The sequence below is a fragment of the Astatotilapia calliptera genome, chromosome 3 (genome assembly GCF_900246225.1).
Source record: "Astatotilapia calliptera chromosome 3, fAstCal1.2, whole genome shotgun sequence".
Classification (NCBI taxonomy): Eukaryota; Metazoa; Chordata; class Actinopteri; order Cichliformes; family Cichlidae; genus Astatotilapia; species Astatotilapia calliptera.
In genome coordinates, this window is record NC_039304.1 from 46,960,757 (window position 1) to 46,982,863 (window position 22,107).

General features: G+C 40.3%; 1 long non-coding RNA gene across 1 annotated transcript; it reads left to right on the top strand.

Annotated features, from left to right (window-relative positions):
* The first annotated feature begins 5,918 nt into the window (after positions 1-5,918).
* On the top strand, positions 5,919-6,384 carry LOC113011360 (uncharacterized). The gene is made up of 2 exons (XR_003270531.1): positions 5,919-6,110; positions 6,190-6,384. It is a non-coding gene; the product is annotated as an uncharacterized LOC113011360 (long non-coding RNA).
* The last annotated feature ends 15,723 nt before the right edge of the window (positions 6,385-22,107 follow it).

Genomic DNA, 22,107 nt, shown 5'->3' on the forward strand with positions numbered 1-22,107 from the left:
TTCATTTACTGCGTGCTGAAGTCTAATCACAATCCACATTTGAAAGTTTTGGTTTAAATATTCATCTCTACACCTCTTGTAAAACAGGATGGAGAGTCTGTCAAGGTTTGAAGCTGCATTTCAGGCAGTAGTGTTGGAGATCTTGTTAAAAATGATGGAATTATGATTCAATAAACACAAGATTATAGATAGATATCATTTTATTTCATACATGCAAATATAATTGAAATAACAAGAGAAACAAAAGAAACTTGTCATGTAAATATGTAAATATCTATGTCTACAGAATATGTGTGCTCGAAAAGGAGTAGGATGAAATTTACACTTTTCCTGTTCCCACCCCCTTATTTCAAATTTCATTGCTTCCATTCCAGGATTCAACATTATTTGATCCATATATGTTTAACTATGTACAAGTCTAACACATACACAAATAAAACCATTTTCAGCACATAAACCAGAACAACAAACTACATTTTACATAAACTAATCACCCTGTCTTTAACACCCGCTTAATCTCTGAGTTTACAGTATATTAGAATTTGATCCACGATTAAGAAAGAATTTGACTGAAGTTAAATTCATTACTCAGCATAACAATGATCCCAAACAAACTGCATTTGCAGTAAATCTAAACCATATCCATCGACCATGTAGTAAAAGCATAACTGGAGAGAAAAACACACAGTGGAAAACTATGACTCATGCATCGGCCTCCCCAGAGCCCAGAGCGCAACAATAATTAAGGAGTGTGGGACCATCTTAGCAGAGAACAAAAGGCAGAAACATCCAAAGAAAAGCTTTGAATATCCTGGAGAACTATTCCTGAAGACTACTGAAATACAGGAAAGCTGCCTGAGCGAGTTCAGGCTGTGCTGAAGAATAAAGGCAGTCATACGAAATACAGACTTTCAGCTTATTAGAACTGTACAAACTCTACATGTGTGCTTGTTTCAGTATATCGCTGCACCTACTTCCACTTTTCATAGCAAAATATAATGAAATAAAACTTGGTTTAGGATGTAAGAGTGTAATCTTACTACTGCTAAAAACGAACAATTATTATTATGTATAGTTTTACAAAAACCTGCTCAAAGGTTGAAATAAATTACATGTAAAATCTTAAACTTAATCTAATAGGCAGCATCTTATCTTATTAACCTAGAGAATAAAATGAATGTTTATTCTTGCAGGACGTCATCATGTAGAGTCTAAACCCACAGATTTTAAAGAATATCTGTGTTATTTTTTTAATTGTTGCCAGTCTCAGGCTGAAAGATCAGCAGCTCAATCTCTTTTGTCTTTGGGCGGTTTTACTTTCTCCTAATTATTTGCTTCACTGTTATCTAAAAATATGCTCCATTTAATATGAATGAAACCTGACTCGGTTGTTTTTGTTATGTTTTCTGTAGATCAGAACTCCAAATTTCTTAGCAAAATATAAAACCAGTGGTGGAGATGCTGCGGGGTACTTTTCTACTGCTATTACTGCTAAGTATTATTATTATTTACAAATTTACAAAATACCGTAAGCCTAATATATTCTTACACTTACTAAAACAGTGTAGGCTTTAACATTTTAAACAAATAATACACAGCATATTGTGCTATTAACCTACTGAATTTAAAAAAAAAAAGCTAGAATTTCAGTCTCAGTGATATTAAAGAAAGTGTCTATTTTAATAAATCTCTGCCAGTCTCAGGTTGACAGATCAGCAGCTCCTGGTTCTCAACCTGCTTGTATTTCTTTTTTAAATTTGCATATTGGGCAGTTGAACTCCATTCTGCATTTTACTGATGTAGTGTAGTGATGCTTCTCTTACCAAACATCATCATCATCAAAAACACTAAAGACATTTCAAATATGCTGCAGTTACTCAGGAGGCTAGTATGGACCCTGAGTCTGTCGTTTATGTTTTCTGTAGATCAAAAAACCAACAACACCAGTAAAAAGAAGCAGAGCAGGTACTGTCAGGCCAACGATCATTCCAACAGATCCATCCTTCTTCCCTCCATCCTCTGTGTCTCCTCCTGTCTGACCTGCAGGTGAGAAACAGGTGTGAGGTGTCAGCTGTCAGGTAGGTGATGAGTGAAGAACAGAACAGAATCCATTTCCTCTTCAAACTGCTGTCAGACATTATCTACTGCACTCTGATCACATCACTCAGACCAGCTGCTTTCTACAAAGTCTCATCAACAACATCTTTAGAAACAAACATCAACAACCAGGAAGCAGCTTCACCTCTGATCACACACACACTCAACTCTACTCACTCACCTGGCGGTACGACAATCAGTGTGATGCTGCTGAATGCGTTTTCATTTAAAATTGGTTCTTTGATTACATTTGATTGATTCTCTCTACGTTTTTTTTCTGTCTTGACACGACACTCGTATGTTCCAGTGTCATTAATCGTCACATTCTTCAGAATCAAAGATACGTCTCCATCCTTCATCTGTCTGTCCTGCAGACCCACCCGGTCCTTAAAAGATGGATGCTGTTCATCTGGATCAAACAGGTTATCTCGGTAAAAAAGCACATATTGTGTCTCCAGGTCAGCTCTGTTCCACTCTACACCTAAGATGATGTTGTTATTTGGAGCTCGACATGGCAGAGTGACGTTCTGTCCAGATTCAGCTGTGATGATTTTTTGGTCTGAAAGAGGAAACGACACAGAGCAGAGAGGTTAAAGGTCAAAGTGCAACTGATCACTACTTTGGCAGCCAGATGGAGTGAGGAGTGTATGCACATATTAAATTATAGTACATCCGTGCACGATATACATAAAAAAAGAATTAAAAAAAATCTTTTGTTGATGCTAAAGTACACACATGATCATTATGACAGTAAATGCTGTTAATATCACACAGTACCACTGCACCCCACCCTACAGAGATCTGACCTTAATCTATTCCTACTGACACAAAAGTCAGTTACAACCTTCATCACTCTATATTAACAAGATGTCTTCATACAGTTAATTGTGCTGTTATTTTATTTTTATTTACCTATAAAAATTTACTTATTTTTTGCTGCATAGAATTTGAGTAGTGCTTTTTTTGTTAAAGCTCCCAAATCTTATATTATGACAGTATGACAGTCAAAGTTAGTTTAATTTTAAGTCGGAAACTCAGAGGGTTGAAGGGTTGTTGCATCTAGAATAAATGAGTACATTACTGTGGATGACAGTATATAAACAGTTATACAGTGAAATAAGTGAAAGTGAACATAATGTGTGAGAGAAAGCAGCCTCTCATTATAAGACACTGTGAGTCTCTGCATGCTGCCTTTATGGAGCTACAGCTGTTTGTATACACTGAACAAAAAGCTTTTTAATACAGGTATTTCTTTACACATATTATCTGTAGAATGCCTTGAAATGTAAACAATGATTCTGACATTTTTTTATTTTATACAACCATTGGGACATTGGGACAGATCTACAGAGAATCAGAATCAGAAAGGGCTTTATTGCCAAATGTTGAGCAGATTTAAAACATTAGGAAATTGCTGCGGTGGCATGTGCCACCCTAAAATAATCTAGGCACTAGAGGTGGTAAGAGATCATTTTAAGGTGGCACATGCCACTCCACCTCTGTAGATCGGCCTCTGGCTGTATGCTGACTCCTGAAACTACAACACATTACACTTTTTTGTCTCTGTGCTGAAAACTGCACCGCTGACCAAGCGGGTAAATTCACTTCTTCGAACCTCATGACATTTACACACAAACTGATTCAATATGAAACTACATGTAAACAGACGCTCTGAAACTAAATGTTTGGGAAGTAACATGTAAACCAGACTGATGTTTATTCCTCTTTATCTCAGAGGGAAACACCGCTTGGTTTATAAACCTCACCTGCAGAGACAAACACGAAGACACCGACAATCAGCAAAGTCGAGCAGAGCGACGCAGACATTTCCGTGTTTTCTGTTTTTGACGATCTAACCCTTAGTTTGTTCTAAAAGTTTGAGTCTGTCGGTATTTTCAGTTAATAACAAAACCAGAGTTTTAAAACTGACTACATGAGATTTAATTTAAGGTTTAAATAAAGATAAAATATTTGTTTTTCAGCTACCCGTTCAAACTCCACACCTTGGTTTTCTCAGAAAAAAATCGCGTTGTAGTGACGTGTGTTTACGCTGCGCTGTAGGACCAAAAGGTGTGATTTTCTTTTTGTAATAAACTTTATTTAGAACAATAGCAATGTCTCAAACAGACACGCGAAATATTGAATCATTCCGAACAGTATATCACACCTCTTTTTCCTTTTCTCCTAATATATATATATATATATATATATATATATATATATATATATATATATATATATATATATATACCCTCAGTCCAACTCATCCTTGACTCTCACTATCGTTTAATGTCTTCAATACAATGGTCTCACTGTGTGTAGAGCACAAGGCCCCTCTGTAGTGAACATGCATACAACTAAGTGAAAATATGAAATTATTATAACTAATGTGATATGATTACATACGTGATTAATACATCATGGAGAAAAAGAAATCTGCTAATACAGCCCATAACCGTAGCACGTCAGAGCAGTGTGCTCACATCATAGAGCGGCATTTCATCTCCGAGGAAGTGATCCCAGAGAGAAGTAAAGCAAGTGTGTAAGTTCATCTCTGAATTCCCACGTTAAGCTTAACAACCGATATATGGAGCAACTGCCTCTTCTCTCTCTCTCCCTCCCTCTCCTACTGCTAATTCAATCGTGAAACAGCTTAATGATCAGCTGATCGGCTTTTCTGTCGCGAGTCCGTCTCTCTGGTTTGTTTTTGGCCCACTTTGCACCAGAAAGAGGAAACCAGCGGCTGAACAACAGCAGCACGTTTAAGCTTGATAAGCTGTTGTTACAATTTATTTAATATTACTTTCTCCACCAGGATCCTTTTCTACGTAGCTGACGGCTGGTAACTGTGCAGGGGCGGATCTAGCAAAGTTTAGCCAGGGGGGCCGATAGGGCATTAACAGGGAAAAGGGGGCACAAAGACAGACTTTTCTTTCTTATTCTCATTTAAAATGTCGAGCTTTTAATAAATAATTATCTGAATCTTACACCCAAAGTTTTAATCTGATGTAAGATGTAAAGAAGTCCATTGCTGTATATAGTAACTATTAAGTCTAATATATATATACCCTAGTAAGCTATAGTACTTTTTCCTTTGGGAAGATATCATCTGTGCAGTCTGCAATTCTGTTGAAGAAAGATGTTGAATCTATTTAATTATTCTTGAAAAATAATTTATTTCTGTGCATTTTTTTTCCAACCTGCATCAAATTAAGGTTGATTACGTCAATTAAGCATCATGAGGTGGAGGGTGGGGGGTGGTTCCCTATTTTTTTTTGTTGGGAGTTTGCAACCCTATTAGTTAGGTTACTTAATATTTCTGCTAAGTTCTCTTTAAAATACCAGAATAGGAAGGATTGAGTAGGTTTAAGTTTATTAGATTGATCAGTTTTGCTGAACTATGAAATATTTTGGGTGCAGTGTATTTTTTTACATACAGGTATAACAGAATAGCTTTAGTGTTGCTGTTTATTTAAACTTGAGTATGAACTAGTACAAAATGCAGCAAGATATAAAAAAAAAACTATATCTATATTGGATTCATATCGGTATCGGCAGATATCCAAATTTATGATATCGGTATCGGACATAAAAAAGTGGTATCAATAGGGACATATTGAATATTTATTCCACTTAATACAATTAAAAAAGTTAAAAATAGTTAAGAAATCAAACAATAAAATATAGCAAGTTTAAAGTCTGTGTATAAAGTGGCCTCTGTACCACAGTGTCATGGCCTGGGTCTAGGGACCCAGGGCTCATGTATTTTCAGTGTATGTTTATGTTTATGTTTTCCGTGTGTTGTTTTGGTTTCTCCATGTGTCTCCATGTGAGCTTCCGGAGGTGTGGGTTCGCTGAGGAGACTGCGAACCCGGAAGTGTTTCTGCTCCAGAGACAGCCACACCTGCCGCTCGTCGTCCTCTGCCAGCTGCAGCAGATTACGCTCGTCAAGGGAACGGCATTTAAGACTGCAGCTGAGCTGAGGCCGACGCTGGATCCTTGAGTCAGAACTTGTCAGTACTGCCGTGAGCTTTTGCGTAACCTCCGAGGAAATAGATCCCCTGCTAACCTTCTGTTTTTTTGTGTTACCAGGAATCTGGAGCGGAGTGTGCTTCTAAGTCACGGTGTGGGAATTGGAGTTTTTTTTGGAGTCGCCACCTTTCTCTTTTACGGACATCTGCACTGTGTGGGATTCAGGGAGAATCACCACGGGACCACAGTGCTGGGATTTTGTATATAGTTGTGTGTTTTTCACCTCCTGTAAATAAATCCACTGTCCTTCGCTAAGAGTCTCGCGTTTTGGGCCCTATTTTCACTGCCACTCCATGGTCTGCCATCGCAGCCCGTGACACACAGAGCCACAGATCAAATTAACCCACACATCCGTGTGTCATCCTGTTTGGTACAACACACCCTTCACCTGTGTGACATCAGTGCACATAGCAACACCTTAGCAACCACATTCCTATCTTCTCCAAATCTAAGTACACACATGTGACAAACAGCTACCACATATACAAAGAAACAGAGAAGAAGTGAAGTGTTGCAATAAATCAGGTAGATGTGCAGAGACAACTTCCCACTCCACTCAGTTTATGAAATTAGATCAGCTCAGTCTAATCAATAAAAGTAAAAGGTGGTGATTTCCTCTGCAAGATGGTTAGGTGCAAAACAAATGAGGACAATTTATAGTTAATATTACACAAACTACATATAAACAAATGTTACGACATATATAATTTCAAATGATTCCTTAAATGAAAAGATAGAAAGCAGAAGTCAAAAATCAAAATCATATCAAATCAAGCTGATTGCTTTACTCAAGCTACAAAACTAGAAATACTTTATAAATGAATCTCCAACAAAAGCTTCTTAAAACACAGTGTTTATATCTGTATATACTGTTTTTACCATCATCTGTACACAATTTCTGTCAGAGTCATTAATCAATGTCAGATTTTTTAGAAAAAACCAAGACAAACGCTACTCCAACCCCTCCAAGTGTAGCGGAGGGGTTGGAGGTATTAAATGAGACTTTCCCTGTTTATTCCACTAAGTTGATTACAGGGGCAGAAATACGACTTTAAAGACAACAGGACACATGATGAAAAAACAAAAGATTAATGGGGAGGAACAAAGTTTGACTGAGAGCAACAATAAATTTTTTACTTCCTTTGTCTGGCCTGGTGGTGAGTGAAAAAAAGAAAAGAAACTGTTTGTGTTCATCAAACTATCGATAAACAGGGAAGCAGGAACAGTGTTGGATTTTAACACTTGTACTGACGGCTGTGAGAAGCTGTGACGCTGCAGGTTCAGCAGCACCCTCTGGTGGACAATCGACGCTGCGCGTGACCATAGAGACAAATTAAAAATGGTAATACATGAACATTTTTCCAGCAGTTTTCATAATTCCAGTGACTTTAAAAATAATCTTATATTTCTTTTTTCCCCCTTGACCAATCTGTGGTGACCAAAATTGTTGCAAGTGGCAAAATTACGTTTTGGATTTCTTTATTACGCCATAAGAAAAAAAAAAAAAAAGAAAGAAACTTAACAGCTGCACCTAGAGGAGACCTTACTATAGCACAGATACTTCTGCTTCTGGTGAGATGGAGTTTTTGTTGGGAAGATTATGATAGTGATAATAATTGTTGTTATTTTTCATCCATCCATTCTCTTGGGTTACCCTTATCACAGTAACTGGTGAGTGATAGTTTTCCTTTTCTTGTGAATATAACTGATGTCTATCATCACCATAATAAATATTTCTGATCAGTCAATGCAAATCTGCTGTGTAACTGTTGCATGCAGTAATAAATAGCTTGACTTGGGCTGTGCGATATAAGACATATATCGTCCGATAACGATATAAATATATATATATATATTTAAATGTATATATTTGTATACAACTATACATTTTTAGACATGGGTTGTAACTGCCGCTGTATTCTTTGTAGTATTTATTACACGGCGTGCTGCGGGGAAAAGCCTGTTCTAACGTTTGAGTCTAAAGTTTATTTTTTAGAACCTGGCGGCTCTTTTTTGCTTCTCATCCGTAAATACGCTGCATCTTTCTCAACAGGATCTTGAGCTTTATTGTGAAAGGTTTATGTGGAACAAGCGGACACGCCGTGGTTTTACATTCGTTGTTGCTAACGACAACGCATAAAAACAAATGCTTGTATGTCTGTAGTGTGGTTATGTTAAATATAAGAGAAAGAGAGAACTTTAAGAAATGAATATAGCCACTATAGTGACCATCAAAACGATGAAAACATATTGCCGTAAGCAGGTTATTTTGCGACACCACGAAACAAACGATAGTGTAAAATGAAACGATAGACGTTTTTATATCGTCATCCGATATATATCGTTATATCGAACAGCCCTAAGCTTGACCACAGTTTTTTGCCATGTTGCAGATTATTATTATTATTATGGAACATTATGCAGAAACAGTAGAATTGGGCTGAAAGATCTATCGCTTTATTACCTATTCAGGTTGTAAATCGTGTTTTAAAAAGTAAATAAGTAACTAATTACTTTTGAAAATAAGTAATCAGTAAAGTAACAGGATTACTTTTTTGGGGAAGTAATCAGTAATTAGTTACTGATTACTTTTTTTCAAGTCACTTGACCAACACTGTTCATCAGCCATGTTTTCTGTTACACATAGCTGATGTTATGGGAAATGCTCAGAAGGATAAAACATAGGAGGGCCAGGTGCTGACCTGGGAAAAGATTGTGGAAGTCGTCTGTGAAGGTTCTCAGTCATCCAGGTCATCGTAGTCTAAGGAGCTTGGAAAGAAAAGCGTCTGGACTTCTTTGAGTTGCTTGAAGACGTTTCACCTCTCATCCGAGAACCTTCTTCAGTTCTAAGGTCAAATGGTGGAGAGTCCCAGATTTAAACCTAGTTTGAGTGACCCCCCACAGAGGGACAAAAGGACCCCTGATGATCCTCTAATCACATGAGCCAAGGTGTGACAGTGGGTGTGGGTCCCAATCAGCCAGGGTTTCGGGTGAGCTCATTGTGAAACCTGGCCCCACCTTATCATGTGATTTCCTGAGGTCAGATGGCCCAGGATGTGAGTGGGCGTTAAAGCGTCTGAGGAGGGATCTCAAAACTGGATTATAGATGGCAGAGAGTTGGTGTCGTAAACCCCCGCCTCTGTTCAAAGATGGTCGCTCACAGTGGACGTAAATGGCTTCTTTCACTCCTCTTTCAAACCATCTGTCCTCTCTGTCCAAAATGTGAACATTGGCATCCTCGAAAGAGTGTCCTTTATCCTTAAGATGCAGATGGACAGCTGAGTCTTGTCCTGTGGAGGTGGCTCTTCTGTGTTGTGCCATGCGTTTGTGAAGTGGCTGTTTAGTCTCTCCAATGTAGAGGTCTGAGCATTCCTCGCTGCACTGTACAGCATACACCACGTTGTTAAGTTTGTGTTTTGGCGTTTTGTCTTTCGGGTGAACCAGTTTTTGTCTGAGTGTGTTGCTGGGTCTGAAATGCACCGGGATGTCGTGCTTGGAGAAAACTCTCCTGAGTTTCTCTGATACACCGGCTACATAGGGGATGACAATGTTGTTGCGTCTGTCCTTCTTATCCTCCCTCGCTGGTGTCTGATCTTCTTTTCTGTGCCTCTTTGCTGACTTTATAAATGTCCAATTAGGATAATCACACGTTTTGAGTGCTTCCTTTACATGTGTGTGTTCCTTCTTTTTTCCTTCAGGCTTAGAGGGAACATGTTCTGCCCGGTGGTGTAGGGTCCTAATTACTCCAAGTTTGTGTTCCAGAGGGTGATGGGAGTCAAAGATGAGGTACTGGTCCGTGTGTGTGGGCTTCTGGTAAACTTCAATGTTGAGGTTGCCATTCTCTTCAATGTGCACGGCGCAGTCCAGGAAAGGCAAACAGTCGTCCTTTGTGTCTTCCCTGGTGAACTTGATGTTTTTATCCACAGCGTTAATGTGCGCAGTGAAGGATTCCACTTCTTGTGTCTTGATTTTGACTCAGGTGTCGTCTACATATCTGTACCAGTGGCTGGGTACTCTCCCTTTAAAGGAACCAAGAGCCTTTCTTTCCACTTCCTCCATGTAAAAGTTGGCTACAATAGGTGACACGGGGGAGCCCATAGCACAACCATATTTTTGTCTGTAGAAACCCTCGTATTTGTATTTGTGAAAGTCTTCTCTGTTCAGCAACAGCCCAGGTTGGACAAAGAACTGTTGAGTTTGTACGATGTTATAAAAGGGGCGCTGTGACGCCCCAAGTTTAGAACCCTCATTACTGCGAACCACTACGTAGCAGGTGGTGAAGAGGATGGCAGAAAGGTGGCTGCAGGCAGATGAGAGAGCGGTGGTACAGCCACGGAAGATGGTGAAGCCGCGAGTGGAGTGGAGACCTCTGACTGAGGTAATGCTGCCTTCGCTAACGGCTGGCTAAAAGCAGCGTCAGCTACATCATCATCCACTGCAGACACAGACAAAGATGGTGAGGAAAACAAAATATTCTCTTCATTACTCACCACAGCCGGCTCTTGAGATGCACGGGAATCCGGCTGCGGTGAGGAGCGCCGGCGGCGCGAACATCATTTCCTTGTAGACGCCGGGGCAAACCGTGGGGATGTAGGGAAGGAGGACCCAGGCGCTGAGCTCTGTGTGTAAACAGTGCGTTTATTTACAGTGTATGGAAAAAACAACAATAAATCCCCGTGCTCTCCCCTGGCTCCCGTGTTTTGTCTTTCCCTGAAAAGTCCGTGTCTCAGCACTCCTCATGCTGGCTGCTGTCTGGCACTCCACACTTCTCCTGGGGAAACAACAGAAGCAGACATCAGGACACTTTACAACTGCGGGCATACACACACACACACACACACACACACACACACACACACACACACACACACACACACTAACTTTACTAAGCTGAAGACTAATGTGGAGTCTCATGCAATGATTCCACATCGGTGGGAGCTCCATCGGTCTCTTAAATAGCTCCCCCGACGAGCCTGATCAGCAGCAGGTGTGTGTGGAGCTTCAGGCGTGGCAAATCCTCTAGCAGGACCAAACCCATCAGGCCTTCAGGTGCTTGACGTCCACATACATACGCACACAACCTGCCGACCCATACAATAAGTGGAACACCGAACAGAAGCATAGAATTACAAATACAGGTATCCAGGTAAACCTGTGATTCAGTCAATGCTATTAGTTAAGGAGAATTGTTGTCCACATAAAACTTGACAGATGGCATTATTTCAACTAAACAAGAGATCCTTTAGTTAAGAAGATGAATTAATGAACATTTTTACTAATCATAACATCTACAATATTTCCTGTTTGTTAGATCAGCCCTGTAGAAAAAAAAAATGAATTGGCTGATTGGTGTCAGGATGAGGTCGTGGATGAAAGAAGGAGGACCCAAACGCTGGACTCACAGGTAGGTGAAGATTGGTGTTTTATTGTCAACGGAGTGAACAAACAGAACAGAAGTAGGAAACGGCTGGCCGGCTGGACGACTGACTGAATGGATGAATGAAAGACTGACTGACATCTGACCGGCTGACCTGACGGAACTGAACAGAGGACAACCTAACAGCGGCGAGAACAACATCACAATAACATCAATGACACGACATTGGACTGGTTGAACTGAGGGACATAAATACACAGGCTGAGTGATGAGAGATTAGAACCTGGTGAGTACACAGCTGAACATAATGACCTAATGATAAACGGGAAGAGGACGGAACATAATGCACATGGACCAAGGCTAACACAATAAAACAGGAGGTGAAGCAGACAGAATATAAACAGTGAACATGAACTAAGAATACTGGGTCAAAGACCCAGAAACCCTGACAATTGGTCATCACCTATTGACCAATCGGTTCTCAGAAAAGACATCAGGGCAGGATCTCGATGATGTGTTTGGCCAAATCACGAGTTTTCAAGTTTATAAATGTTTCCCAGAAGGAATAACACTAACACTGGTTGGCAGAAAGATATAAAAACTACAGTCAGCTGTCAAAGAAGAAAAACCCCTGATTTAAAATCTCTAATCATTTAAAAATGAGAAAAAAGGGAAAATGTAATTTTGAAACTACTAGAAATTTTTCTCACTTAAACTAAACTGCTGTGTTTCCATCTCAAACAGACAGATCCTGTACTGAAGCTCTGCTGTGCAGTTTACAGTATTAAATGATGCGTTTGCTGTTTCCTGCACTGTTTTTGTTTCCTGCAGAGAAGAGAGATGTGCATCAGTTAGCCACAGGCAAACAAGTTTCCATCCGACATCTCAGTGAAACCCACAGAACCACACCACAAATGTTTTTTTTTTTTTTTTTGATAATGCAAAGTTGTAAAATATAGTAACATATGTAAATGGCCGATTAAATTTCAATTAAATTTCCACAGAAAAAAAAAGATCTGTCTTTTTGAATACGTTGATTTGGTTAATTAATTTGGTTAGAAGAAAACATGAAGTATATAAAAAATAGTTTCAATGTGTGGATGTCCTCTGGTGTGACGTGCTGGGTGACCAATCAGAGACCAGCAGCTGGACGTCAGTCATTGGACTGGTGGACTACTTCAGTGAAGGGTAGACGTCTTCTTGTTCAATTTAAAGTCTGAACACAAACACACACAGATCAAACAACAGGATAAATGATTACAAGCTTTGGAGTTCAATCAAGACCTCCAATCTCCACCTCTCTGCATCACAAACAGTCTAAAGCCTTACTGTACTGGGAATAACATCAGCTTCAGATTCAAATATTGCTAAGGCTTTATCTGCATCTTAATGAACCATTGAATTCACAAAACACAAACATGGAACCCACAGATTTGTCAGAGAATAAATCCTTTGTTCAGTATTGCATAGCTAATTACTTGTTTGGTGGTCAGTTCCACTATGTGGTCAGATGATAAATAGCAGCTGCTATCTGAGCATCCCACACTTGTTCATGTATTGCTGTACACATCTGTGTTTCTGCTCACCACACTTCCATATTTCTCACAGAAATTGCCTGTGAAGTCTTACTTTATCAGAATGATTCTCTGGATTCTATTCTATGGATTGCAGGTTGTTGCTGGGGAAGCCCAAATTAAGCAATGATTTGATCGTAAGTTTGGGCCTCTTTAATAGCTGTAGATCAGCAGTGTGCTTCTGCAGTAGGGTGGGTGCATTTGATGGTGTTTATTGGATATAGTCATAGTCTTTGGTGGTGGACTCCATGTGTCATGGTTATTTGTGCTTGTTTAAGCCAATTGAGGCCAATCTCCACCCTTCCTTTCATCTCAAAAATTCTTGAAAGAGTCTGCAGAGGAGTGCCTTATTTCTCTGTGCTTGTTACAAATGATCTTCTTATGGCCTCTGACAGTGGACTCATCTCTGTGCTTGTCCTGCTAGACCTTAGTGCAGCATTCGATACTGTTGACCATAATATCCTATTAGAGCGATTAGAGCACGCTGTAGGTATTACAGGCAGTGTTTGTCAAGTTACTTGAAAAAGGTAATCAGTAACTAATTACTGATTACTTCCCCAAAAAGTAATACTGTTACTTTACTGATTACATATTTTCAAAAGTAATTTGTTACTTAGTTACTTAGTAACTTTTTAAAACATAATTTTCAACCTGAATAGGTAATAAAGCAATACATCTTTCAGCCCAATTCTACTTTTTCTGTATAATCCATAATATAAAATGTAATCGAAAGAAAAAAGTATTATATTTTTTAAAACTTGTTTTATTAGTTTTAATCTTTGAACTTTATGCATCAAGCAAAAATTAAATTATATGCAACATTCTCTGACTGGAAGAAATTTTTTTTAAATTTTAACCTATTTTCTGCACATTCCAGCACATAAAATAAAATAAAATAGTTTTTTGTGTTTACACTCACACTTTCAAGTAGATGCAAGTAAAACACAGCAGAAACCGTTAAGTAATGCAGTAAAGCAGCATGCTTACAGGAAAGTAACAGGAATCTAATTACCTTTTTTGCAATAGTAATCCCTTACTTTACTCCTTACTTGAAAAATGTAATGGGATTACTGCCCAACTCTAGTTACAGGTCATCATCTAATAGACTCCAATTTGTTAATATAAATGGAGAGTCCTCTTCACATTGGAAGACAATTGGAATTGGATTCAAAATCCTCCTCCTCACATACAAGGTCTTAAATAATCAGGCCCCATCTTATCTTAATGACCTTGTAGTACCATATCACCCAATTAGAGCACTTCACTCTCGCACTGCAGGCTTACTTGCTGTCCCTAGAGTATTTAAAAGTAGAATGGGATGGAGAGCCTTCAGTTCTCAGTAGGGATGGGTATCGTTTAGATTTTATCCGATACCGGTGCCAAACCGGTACTTTTGAAACGGTGCCGGTGCTTAAACGGTGCTCAAACCGCTGCTTAAAGAATGGAGAACACAAAATTGGTCCAAAAACCTCTCATGTTCAGCTGTTTTTTTGTAAAAAGATAACAATGTTAGCCTTTTCTGCAGCTATAGGGCATATATGGTATCACTCTTGGCTGGAAGCAGTGCTTAAACAATGGAAAAAACACAAACTCTGTCCAAAAACCTCTCATGTTTAACTGTTTTCCACTTTTTCTTTGGTCATTTTAGCCTTTTTGGCCAGGGTGAAGGGAGTATCTGCCATCAAACAAGAAGACAGCCGCATGTAACTACTAAGATGTTTGCTAGTTCACCTTACATGCATTAATGTAATAACGTGGTTAGCCTACTCAGCGTAAATTACACACGAACAACATTAAGCTACTCACGCAGAGAAGAACGGCTGCTGCTGCATCATCATCCTCATCATTTCTGCTACACTGGCAGGGCTACGGGCCAGGACTCTACTCTTCGTGTTTTTGGGGGATGTTGCTAACTCCGGGTCCGATAACTGGCAACCCACCCGCAGTAGATGTACTCGGTGTGAGGTCTCGCAGCAAGCTATCAAATACGGCACATTTCTCGGCTTTTAAAAAAAAACGCTATGCATCGCCAGGTGTTTCATCGGATTTGAGGTGTTACCTCCTTTGACAGTATCACAGTATCAGCTTAAAGCACTTGTTGCAGGCTGCTGAGTTTGCATCTTTTGCTGTGAAGTACAGCCAGACTTTCGAGCGCTTCGCCTTGGGCATTTTTAATCTGTAGCTAAAAGAACGTACGTACCTGGCCCCGCCTACTATCCTCGGAAACGTACAATGATTGGCTAGAATTCAAAGTGTATCACATCTCAGGAAAAAAAATGCACCGAAATGTGCACTGCTTTTCGGTCTGGTTACTACCGTTTATGTCAGAACCGGTGCCATCATGGCACCGGACACCGGTACCCATCCCTAGTTCTCAGACCCCTCTTCTGTCGAATCAGCTTCTAGTTTGGATTCGGGAGACAGACACTATCTCTACTTTTAAGATTAGGCTTAAAACTGCCTATGCTTAAAAAAGTTAGGGCTGGATGAGGTGACCCTGAATCCTCCCATAGTTTTGCAGCAATAGATGTTTCTTCTTGAGTCACCTTTCTAACTCATTATGTGGTAACCCTTTAAGACCTACTATAGAACCAAGTCCGCCAGAGCTTATATTTATATTTTTACATGCTGTAGTGCCATTTTTGGGAGCATTTCAAGTTGCTTTACATCAATACAACTGTTATAGCCAAAATTGTAATAATATGTATGCAATAAGTCCATATTAACTACATAACTTGCAAAACAGTGCATTAAACTACAAAAATTAAAAAATTAAAAAATCTTTTTTTTTTTTACATATCTTTCTGGTTAGAGAAATTTAAGAGGTTTATCCCTCAAAACTGTAGATACAAAAAAGATGCACAAAATAGTTTCCCAACACAAGAAAATAGTTTTATTTTTAAGATAAATAAATTTGTATATACACTGCATGAAAAACAAAAATTAATATTATAATGCAAAAAAAAAAAAAAAAGCATGTGCATCAAAATAAACTATTTCCAGCAGTGCAGTTTGAGTTCAAAGCATCCCAGAAACTATACAGAAAAGCTTAAAGTCAAATGTAAACACGGTACCACCTGACCCCACTTCCGCGAATCCCTTTATTGTGGCGAGAATGAACCCCGTATAAGTTCCGGGTCAATCAGCTGCATGTTCCCTGCTCCCCTGGCTGCTGTTGTCCCTGTGGTTGGCTTTCTTTTTTTTCTTTTTTTTGCCTGTCCCATTTGGTTCTTTAGCCGTCAGAATTGTTGTCTGAATACCAACAATGGATTTATTTTGCCAAATGGATCATCATGGCATTGCCGTATTGGTCCATTAGATCGACCTTTGTTTTTATTATTTATTTTATTTTATTTTCAATTGTTAGAGACGGGACAGACATGAGTGAGGGATAGGAAAGGGAGAAAGAAAGAGGAAGGAAAAGAAAAACAGAAGGGGAGAGGGACAGTGAGAAAGAAAAAAAAATCTCCTGGATCACCTGTTGAGAGAAAAAGAATAGAAAACAAGCAAAAAAAAAAAACAAAGCAACATACTAAACACAACACCATCGCATTAATCTAGCTAAGTGTAAACAGCAGTAAATACTAAATATTGAATGTCGTTGTGCAGCACGCAGGACAGACAGCGCACAATGTGCTTTGAAGTAGCAGCCAAGAAAGGTGTAATTTAAGTCTACGAGCAGTGAACATCCCATGTGTACACCTGTGTGCACACCTGTGTGGATCAGCGCACTTGTATTCAAATGGTTTCCCCATGTAATGGTCTGCAAGAGGATGTAGAGAGCCATAGCCCCGTCCCCCAGGGCATGAAGCAGGCATGGAGGAGATCCAGGCCCCAGACATCCAGAGGCCCCAGAGTGCGAGAACCCAAGGAGGACCACCGGAGGGGCATCTGTGCCACCCTCATGGGAAAGGCTGAGGATCCTCAGATGAGGCGTCACCCAGTAGCCACCGAGCAGAAGCTAGAGGGGCCTGCACCGGCGTGCCCGCCGGCTCTGCCGACAGCCAGCTGTGCCAGAGTGGACTGAGCCGCAGGCCCAGAGGCCGGAGGCCCGAGGGCCCCCCGCGCCCCAGAAAAAGCCTGACCGAGCAAAAAAGCGCCAGGCCCCGCCAAGTAGCCACCGGGAGTGAACCACCAATGCACCGACCCCTGAGGGCATCAGTCACCGGCAGGGAGTGTGGTGAGGGGAGATAGGCCTTGGAGGGCCTGGGAGTTCCCAAAGAGGTGGAGTCTAAGACCCGACCTGACATATAGACACAGACAAACGGGCACACACAGACACAAACATGCATTCCCACCCTCAGCACTCACCCAACGTAAGGATTGACATAAATGAACATGTACACACAATCACACTCCCTAAACATACTCTATACCCCGGGTCCAGGTACCCTCACCCCCAGAGGGGGAAACGGCACCCAGACCCAAGAGATGTTACCCTTCCCTCCAGGGTAGAGGCATGCAGACCGTCCCAGGCTCCGCAGCAGCAGGGAGGCCAATCGGACAGCCAACATCTTTTCCCAGCCCCTCTGCCCCGATGGCTAGTAGAGAACGGGGGTGTGTGAAGACCCCATACCTCCCGCTCATGTGTAGTGTTGCTGCGTGTTGTTCTAAAGTGCATTTAAAACAAGGGAGAGCATGGTGCTGCTGCTAGAGAGCAGCAGGTGTTAGCACGGCCCCTCCCGAGAACCCTCAATGTCTACATGGATTTAAAATTGAGAGGTGGTTGGCGTTCTTGTCAGATATTGACAAATTACAGATTACATATCAGTTGACAGCGTGCAATAACCCGGCCGATTCATTCACCTTTACACCCTCTCTTGATCGACTCAACGGTCAGTTTTTTTTTCTCCTGCAATCAGCCCTGATCAGCGCGAACGAAATGGCTCTTAGAGCCGGGTCTTTGACGTGAACGACGCAAGCTGGCTCCTTATCGCAAGTCGTGTTTTGTTTTTTTGTCTCACCCTCTCTCTCGCACTTTTTTCCGCTTCACTCAGCATGCGAGTCTTGTGCTTTACGCTGGGAAGAGGGAGGAGGGGCGGTAGTTATACTCAGTAGCACAGGTAAAGAGCAAGAGGGAGAGGGAGAGAAAGAGCCAGGGACAGCAACGTCACTTTAGAAAGGTATCCGGTGTTCTGGGAATTTCTCCTACCCCGTAAACCGTCCTACCCGTTGTTCCTGAGCATGTGCGCGCATGCACACAACACAAAAAGGGAAGCTAAGCGCATCCGGCTGTGATTTCACGCTACTCCGTTGTCATATTTGCAGGAGAATAGGTAAGTAGTAAGTATTAGTACTTTTTATTGACGTTGATACTTGATTTTTTAAGCCTTTGTGATTGTTTGTCAATATTAAAGGGAAGTTGCTATCTGCTTTCTGCACAAAACTGTCGAATTTGCAGATTCGGTGAAGTCTGCTGTCAAGTTACTGGACACGTGGTATTTGCACAACACTTTTGAGTCCGCAGCTTCGGTGTTTTAAGGCTGTTTCGGTAATCTCGTTATTTAATAAGTTAAATTATTTGCATTGTCAACTGCACATATTGAAGCTCATAAGAAAATGTTTACTGACATTCGTAGATATGGAGAAGAAGTGGGAAGAGATTTACGCGTTCATTTCTGCGGGCTCCTACCCTTCAGGATATGACAAGGCTCAGAGGCAAAACCTCAGAAGATATGCCTCAAAATTCAAACAAAAGGGTCAGTAATTTATTGTTAATACTAACAACTCATATATGTGGTTAAATTAATTTCTAAATATATATTGTTTTACTGCAGATGGAGAACTCTTTGTTGGAACCAGAAGAGTAGTAAAAACCATGGATGGTGCCAGGAAGATATTTCATGAGTTTCATTCATCTCCAATTGGAGGACACACTGGCACACACAAAACGCTAAATGCAGTGTGTTCCAGATTTTACTGGTTTGGTATGACAGTTGACATTAAAACATGGGTATGTATTAACTGTTTGTACTGTTGTTAAATAGTGTTTAAAATAAGCAATTTTTTTTATATCAGTTAAAAGAGAAACTGTACACTTGCAAAATATAAATAAATATGGTTAATTAGTGATATTACAGTAATAACCTGTAGGCCTGGCAGAGATTTGAAGACGCGCACACAAACTATTGTTGCTAAATAGTTTGTTCGTTAGAGAATATGTCATTAAGTGTTTTTGTTTTTTACAAATGAGAATGTTGAACATTTACGTGAACTCCATAAATATTTTTACCTTAAAGATTCAGGAATGTGACCAGTGTCAAAAAGTTGGGAAACCACTGACTGCTGTGCAACCGTTGCAGTGTATTCAGGTAAATATTATGCCCCGTTTACCCATCAAACTATGCTTGTAGCTCATATTCATAAAGGCAGGAGGGTTTGCCAACTAATTTTAACCATCAATGTTAATGTGTACATTATACAAATTGTTATTCAAATTATTAATTTGTCCTTGATAGGTGTCTGAAGTGTGGGAACTTATTGGTATAGATCTTACTGGACCTCTTCCTAAAACTTCAAGCGGCTTCCAGTATATACTTACTGCAACTGACTACTTTTCAAAATGGGTTGAAGCTTTCCCATTAAAAACGAAATCTGCATCTGAGGTAGCCCAGCACTTGTGCTCCATTATATATAGATATGGCTGCTCCAAAAGGATTTTGTCAGACCAAGGCAGAGTGTTTGTGAATGAAGTAAGTGTTAAATAATTTTCAGTTACATTTTTTAACTTTACTTCACTGGGGTCAAAGATTTTTTCTTGTGTGCTTGTATAAGCAGTATAACCTTGTCCTTATCTGCTCAACTCTGATCTTTGCAAGTTATTGCAAATTGAAAGAAGTGTCACAGCAGCATACCATCCACAGACCAATGGTCTAGATGAAAAGACCAATGACAACATAAAAAGGTATGCCTAATTTTTATCTATCAGTTTTTAATAACATTACTTGTGTTATTCAAACTTAATTGTTACTTAATAATTTATTAATTTCTTTACTTCTAATTAAACTTTCTGTCTTACTTACTGTGTTTACATATTTCTATGCCTGCATTTAGAGCCCTCCGAAAACTGGTGAATGACGAGCAGAATAACTGGGATCTGTATCTAGAGCCCACCCTGTTTTCACTTCGGTCAAAAGTACGCACCACAACAAAATACACACCTTTTTTTCTGATGTATGGAAGAGAGGCAGTATGTTTGACAAACAGAGTGTTTGTCAAATTCTTTCTATGTTAGAACTAGATGGCGCTGGAGTGACGGCAGCCTTTCCAAGTAGCTCTGCAACACCGCACCTTTTTGTTAACTTTAACTTTTTAGACTAGGTTTTTCAAACTTTTTTTTTCACCTTCCTCTACTTATACCTCTTAGATATAGCGATACAAGATGGATAATGCACTTTTTAAAACTTCTGGAACCAGTTCCTTCATCTATTCGAGAGCGGAGCTGCTGGTGTTCCAGATCAACTGGCGTTTAGATCAACTGGCGTTGGTCGAACAGATGTGTGTCAGTCTTGCGTTTCAGGAGCTCCTACCGACAAACCAGCAAAAAAACGCCAAATGTGTCATCTGTGACACTTGTGAGGTTGTCTCAAACACACTCCGTCAGTCTTGATGCTGTTGAACAACAAAATGTTTAAAAATGTGGCGAGTTTACCTGGTGATATCCTCATGCGCGACGCGATCGCGAAAACAGCAAACAAGTAACACCACGCCGTTGTTGTTCACAGGACAGCAAGAGTAAACGATCGGGAGACTCTTGTCGTCGTTATCGTTCCACTCGCACGGTTTATTTCACCGAATTCAGCGTTTTTGCTCCACAACTAAAGCGAGCAGTTTGCTCTGTGCACCAACATGGAGTCGAGTCAACCAGCGCCACCTCTGGCCAAGTGCCACAGCCTACAGCCAGATCAACTGGTGACACACATCTGCAGCACGTTTGAATTCGTGTCATGCACATTTGTACCTTTCAATTGTGTCTGTTTGTGCGTCATGCAAATAAACCTTTGAAATGATATCATGTATTTATTATCAGCCTACATTTGTACAAAATGCCAAATGACATACACATAAGAATAACCATCCTGATATCAATACTTTTGCCCATAAGAAAAATGTCGTGAACAAATATATGACACACCAATATTTCACCAGTGTTGTAACTCACATGTCGCCAGCATAGTCTGCCTGTGTCCCCCCTCTGCAAACGCACATTTCAGAGTTGGATGTGATATACAGTCTGCATAAGTGTGGTCAATCCCATAACGATCCGTAAGGGGATGGCAGCTACGCTGAATGTACAGCAGTCACACAGTGATCAGCAATAAACAGTCCCCAAAACTTGCATATAATCCCCAATGTGGAGCCCATCTACTGACTACCACATAGCAGCTGGACCAGTCCCCAATGCAGGTCAGTCCACTGCTGCCACCTGTGGCCAAGTACCATAGCCTACCACTAGATTAACTTGTGACACACATCTGGACCTGCTGCTATGATCACATTGAGTAAAGGCTGAGTGGCTGCACTCACACGTGGTGCATCTAAATCTACCCACAAATATGTTGAAACATGCAATGCCAGCAATGTGGATTGTCAACACTACAAACAATCAGTAAGCAAAGACAACAGGGATCATTTGTTTCTGTTTATTTAGCACCCACAACATTTGTAGTCGCCTTCTGCACAGGGGAAGTCCACACACACCGTGTGGTACCACTTTCCACAGAAGGTGCATTCAGTCTGCAAGATTGAATGAGATTGTCAGGGTCATTGTCTGACTGTTTATTACTAATCACTGTGTAACTGCTGTACATTCACAGTAACTGCCATCTCCTTATAAATGTTTATTAGATTGACCACACTTATGCAGACTGTATATCACAACCAACTCTAACATGTTTGTTTGCAGAGGGAAGACACAGACAGACTACGCTAACGACATGTGAGTTACAACACTGGTGAAATATTGGTGTGTCATATATTTGTTCACGACATTTTTCTTATGGGCAAAAGTGTTGATATCAGGATGGT